The sequence below is a fragment of the Cyclospora cayetanensis genome, unplaced genomic scaffold (genome assembly GCF_002999335.1).
Source record: "Cyclospora cayetanensis isolate NF1_C8 unplaced genomic scaffold, CcayRef3 CcayRef3_contig_464, whole genome shotgun sequence".
Classification (NCBI taxonomy): domain Eukaryota; phylum Apicomplexa; class Conoidasida; order Eucoccidiorida; family Eimeriidae; genus Cyclospora; species Cyclospora cayetanensis.
Window position 1 is genome coordinate 1 of NW_020312441.1, and position 5,243 is coordinate 5,243.

General features: G+C 33.4%; 6 non-coding genes across 6 annotated transcripts; 4 read left to right on the top strand and 2 right to left on the bottom strand.

The window, feature by feature from the left end:
• Positions 1-14: 14 nt before the first annotated feature.
• Positions 15-86, bottom strand: Trnai-gau. The gene has a single exon. It is a non-coding gene; the product is annotated as a tRNA-Ile (tRNA).
• Positions 87-1,887: 1,801 nt separating this feature from the next.
• Positions 1,888-1,960, top strand: Trnan-guu. Its single transcript has one exon. It is a non-coding gene; the product is annotated as a tRNA-Asn (tRNA).
• Positions 1,961-2,130: 170 nt separating this feature from the next.
• Positions 2,131-2,202, bottom strand: Trnav-uac. The gene has a single exon. It is a non-coding gene; the product is annotated as a tRNA-Val (tRNA).
• Positions 2,203-2,219: 17 nt separating this feature from the next.
• Trnar-acg lies at positions 2,220-2,292 on the top strand. Its single transcript has one exon. It is a non-coding gene; the product is annotated as a tRNA-Arg (tRNA).
• A 10-nt stretch (positions 2,293-2,302) lies between these two features.
• On the top strand, positions 2,303-2,376 carry Trnam-cau. The gene has a single exon. It is a non-coding gene; the product is annotated as a tRNA-Met (tRNA).
• Positions 2,377-5,059: 2,683 nt separating this feature from the next.
• Positions 5,060-5,131, top strand: Trnat-ugu. The gene has a single exon. It is a non-coding gene; the product is annotated as a tRNA-Thr (tRNA).
• Positions 5,132-5,243: the final 112 nt, after the last annotated feature.

Below are 5,243 nucleotides of genomic sequence, written 5' to 3' on the forward strand. Positions count from 1 at the left end.
AATAAAATATAGTCTAGGCCGCCCTGGGGTTGAACCAGGCACCTCGCCCTTATCAGGGGCGTGCTCTACCGCTGAGCTAACAGCCCTTTTGTTTACTTACTTTACTAACTAGCGCTTAGCTATCTTCCCAGTAATTTTACTTAAAAGTATTGTTGCCTTTAACTTTTTTCACAATTTTTATACTAAAAAAGTGGGTCAAAGTTTATACTAGCGGCCAGTAGTGTGTGTACTATTTATTAGTATATTATCCAGCCGCACCTTCCAGTACAGCTACCTTGTTACGACTTCACCCCAGTTACTAATTCTTATTTATTTTCTTAAACAGAAGTTTCAATAATAATTAATTCCCATGGTGTGACGGGCGGTGTGTACAAGGCCCGATGACTTATTCACCGCCGTAAGGCTGACCGGCGATTACTAGCGATTCCAGCTTCACATAAATAACTTTCAATTTATGTTCCGAACTACGAATGGTTTTATTAATATAATTAAATCTATTTTCTCAAATAAAAATAAAAAATTTTTTTAAATTTTTTATATTCAATTTATTGTACCATCCATTGTAGCACGTGTATAGCCCAGAACATAAAGGGCATGAGGACTTGACGTTTTCCATTCCTTCCTCCTTATTTTTATATAGACAAATATAGGCAGTTTTTAAAGATAGTTAACTTTAAATAAGGGCTACGCTCGTTGCGGGACTTAACCCAACATCTCACGACACGAGCTGACGACAGCCATGCACCTCCTGTAGATGTACTTATAAAAATTTATTAAATTTTTAAAAACATATATATCAAGTTCTGGTAAGGTTCTTCGCGTTACATCGAATTAAACCACATGCTCCACCGCTTGTGCGGGCCCCCGTCAATTCCTTTGAGTTTCACTCTTGCGAGCGTACTACTCAGGCGGGATACTTAACGCGTTAGCTAAGGAACTAAATATTAATTATATTTAATTCCGAGTATCCATAGTTTACAGTTAAGACTACTGGGGTATCTAATCCCATTCGCTACCTTAACTTTCGTATCTCAGCGTCAGTGCTGCTCCAGTAAAATGCCTTCGCTTTTGGTCTTCTTTTTTGTATCTTTGCATTTCACTACTACTCAAAAAATTCCTTTTACCCCTAACAGACTCTAGTTTAATAATTTTTTTAATAAAAAACAAATATATAGTTTTTTTTAAATAAAAATATATTAAAACCACCTACATACGCTTTACGCCCAGTAATTCCGGATAACGCTTGTATCCCCCGTTTTACCGCGGCTGCTGGCACGGAGTTTGCCGATACTTTATTTATTTAAGTGTCAATATTCACTTTGAAATAAAAGAAGTTTACAACTGTATTAAGCTGTCTTCCTCCACGTGACGACGCTCTGTCAAGCTTGCGCTCATTGCAGAATATTCCCCACTGCAGCCTCCCGTAGGAGTTTGGACTGTATTTCAATTCCAATGTGACTGATCCCCCTCTCAGGGCAGCTACCGATCTTCGCCTTAGTAAATTATTATTTTACTAACTAGCTAATCAGATATGAACTTTTTTTTAGACAGTATTAACTTTTTAAAGCACAAATGCGCATATCAGAGATTAACCCTAAGTTATTAGGGATACTTCTAATCTAAACTTAAATTTTCATATATTACTCACCAATTCACTATAGTTTTATATAGTAACTATTAAATTTGCATGTGTTAGGCACGTCTCTTGCGTTTTTCCTGAGCCAGGATCAAACTCATTTAGTACAAAAATTATATATATAATATACATTTAAGGAATATTTTTTAATTGGAAATAAGCAGACTCGAACTGCTAACTTTTTCTTTGCAAAAGAACTATTCTACCCTTGAATTATATTCCCCCTCTATATCTATATATGTATAAATACTTCCTCAGTAGCTCAGTGGTCAGAGCTTTCGGCTGTTAACCGAAAAGTCGCTGGTTCGATCCCAGCCTGTGGAGTTTTTACGGAAGGAGAGATTTGAACTCTCATAGAAATTTCTATTAGATCCTAAATCTAACGCGTATACCCTTTCGCCACTTCCGTATATAAACCTAGTAGGACTTGAACCTACATTAAAAACTTAGAAGGTTTTTATCTTTTCCAAATTAAATGATAGGTTTAATATGGATGGGTAGTGTTAGAATCGAACCAACAACTTTATACTCGTAAGGTATATACTCTACCATTGAGTTAACTACCCTATTATTATAATAGGGGAGGCCAATAGCTCAGTTGGAAGAGCATGTGGCTACGGACCACAAGAGCGTGGGTTCAAATCCCTCTTGGCTTTTACAAAATAAAACGGAGTAGAGCAGTTTGGTAGCTCGTCGGGCTCATGATCCGAAGGTCAACGGTTCAAATCCGTTCTCCGTTTTTAATTTAAGTATTTATAGTTTAAATATAAATTAATATATTTATATAAGATAAAAAAGAATACCTTGATACTTGAAGACGAAGAAAGACGTTTATTACGAAAATACTTTAAATAGCAGCAATGCAATAAATTAAAGATTTCTGAATGGGAGTACCTTATATTTTTCTAAAAAAAAGAAAACTTGGAGAACTGAACCATCTTAGTATCCAAAGGAAAAAAATTAACAAAAATTCCCAAAGTAGTGGCGAGCGAAAAGGGAGTATAAACATATATATGTTTATTTATTATTAGTAAATTAGAATATAATTCTGATTGAAGTTAACAAGAACCTCCTTGAAAAATAAAATACTTCAAAGTAATCAATAGTGAACTAGTACCGTAAGGGAAAGGTGAAAAGATCCCCGTAAGGGAAGTGAAAAGAACATGAAATTTTTTATCTTACAATCTATAGAAGGATTAAAGAATCTAACTATATGCCTGTTGAAGAAGGAGCTGACGAGTCTTAATTATTTTAAGCATTTGGTTAAATTTAATTAATTGAAGCCAGAGTTAACGCGAGTTATTATTAAATAATAACAATTGTTTATAATTAAGAACCCGAACCCGAATGAATTAATCTTGTCCAGAATGAAATATAGAGAAGTCTATATAGAGGTTCGAACTGGTTGATATTGCAAAATCATCAGATGAGATGAGATTAGAGGTGAAATGCTTATCGAATTCGGAGCTAGCTGGTTCTCCTCGAAATGCGTTGAGGCGCAGCTATTACTATTATATAATTAAGGTGGTAAAGCACTATATATAATACATATTATATATAATATACATTATATATAAACTAATAATACCTATTATAGTTTAAAGTAATAAGTGAGACTATTGGGGAAAATCTCAATAGTCTAAAGGGAAACAACCCACACCATAAGTTAAAGTTTTTAAAAAGTATTTAAAACAAAAGGTACTTTAATTTCAGTTATATTTAAGAGGTTAGCTTAGAAGCAGCTATCCTTTAAAAAGTGCGTAATAGCTTGTTAAATTAGAAATTATGCACTAAAAATGAAAGAAAAAAAATACTTTACTGAAGCTATGGGATTTATTTTTAAATCGATAGAGGAGCGTTCTATATTTTAGAAGCAAAAATGTAAATTTTTGTGGAGATAATAGAAGTGAGAATGTCAGCTTAAGTAGCATAAATATTAGTAAAAAATCTAATACTCCGAAAGCTAAAGGTTTTCTACGAAAGGATATACCACGTAGATAAAGTCAGGGCCTAAAATTAGATTTAATATGTACTTGATGGGTAAAAGGTTAAAATTCCTTTACCATAATATATATATACAAATAGTGACCTATTATATATAATATATATTTTAAGAAATAGTTACTTAATATATGTTTATTATATAGCTAGAAAAATGTATCTGTTTTATATATATTATGCCTGTACTAAAACTGACACAAGTAAGCAAGTATATATATACTAAGGAGTACGAAATAACTTTTTCTAAGGAACTCGGCAAAATAATCCTGTAACTTCGGGAGAAAGGATGCCCAAAGGGCTGCAATAAAAAGATCCAAGCGACTGTTTATCAAAAACACAGGTCTCCGCTAAGTTTAATCACAATGTAAGGGGGCTGACACCTGCCCAGTGCTGGTAAGTTAAAAAAAATATTTTTTATCCAAGTATTTTTATAAGCTCCAGTAAACGGCGGCTGTAACTATAACGGTCCAAAGGTAGCGAAATTCCTTGTCGGGTAAGTTCCGACCTGCACGAAAGGTGTAACGACTTGGATGCTGTCTTAGAAAAAGATTCGGTGAAATAGGAATGTCTGTGAAGATACGGACTATCTACATCTGGACAGAAAGACCCTATGAAGCTTTACTATATTTTGAAATTAAAAATAAAATATATTTGTGTAGAATAAGTGGGAAATTAATTAATTTATCTTGAAATACCACTCTTTTATATTTTATTTTTTTATTAAAATATTGTTAACCAATTTTAAAAAAATTTTAAAAAGGTAGTTTGACTGGGGCGGTAACCTCCTAAAAAGCAACGGAGGTGTACAAAGGTCTTTTTTTAATTTAAATTTTTTTTTAAATTAAAACTATAAAGGGTATAAGGCTTGATTGTAAGAGTTACCACTCGAACAAGGACGAAAGTCGGTCTTAATGATCCGACAGTTCTTTGTGGAAAGGCTGTCGCTTAACGAATAAAAGTTACTCTAGGGATAACAGGCTGATCTCCCCCGAAAGTTCCTATCGACGGGGAGGGTTGGCACCTCGATGTCGGCTCGTCGCATCCTGAGGCTGAAGTAGGTCTCAAGGGTTGGTCTGTTCGCCCATTAAAGCGGCACGTGAGCTGGGTTCAGAACGTCGTGAGACAGTTCGGTCCATATCCGATGTAGACATAAGAACATTGAAAAGTTTTTCTTTTAGTACGAGAGGACCAAAGAAATTAAACCTATGGTGTATTAGTTATTTTACTAAAAGTAGTCGCTAAGTAGCCAAGTTTAATATATTTTAATCACTGAAACCATATAAGTGAGAAAATTACTTTAAGATAAATGTTCTTTTCTAATTAGAGTAAGACAACAAATAGATAATTTGATAAAAAGAAAAAATGTATACAATTAGTAATAATTTTAGCATTTTTTTACTAAAACTTCGAGAATATATTTTTGCTGATATAGCTCAAAGGTAGAGCCACTGACTTGTAATCAGAAGGTTGGGGGTTCGATTCCCTTTATCAGTTTATTTTGAAAATTAAAATATTTATATTATATTTATTTTATAAAAAAATGTTACGTTATTTAGGCCCTAAGTTAAAAAAATTAAAACAATTTAATATACATATGCATCCAGGT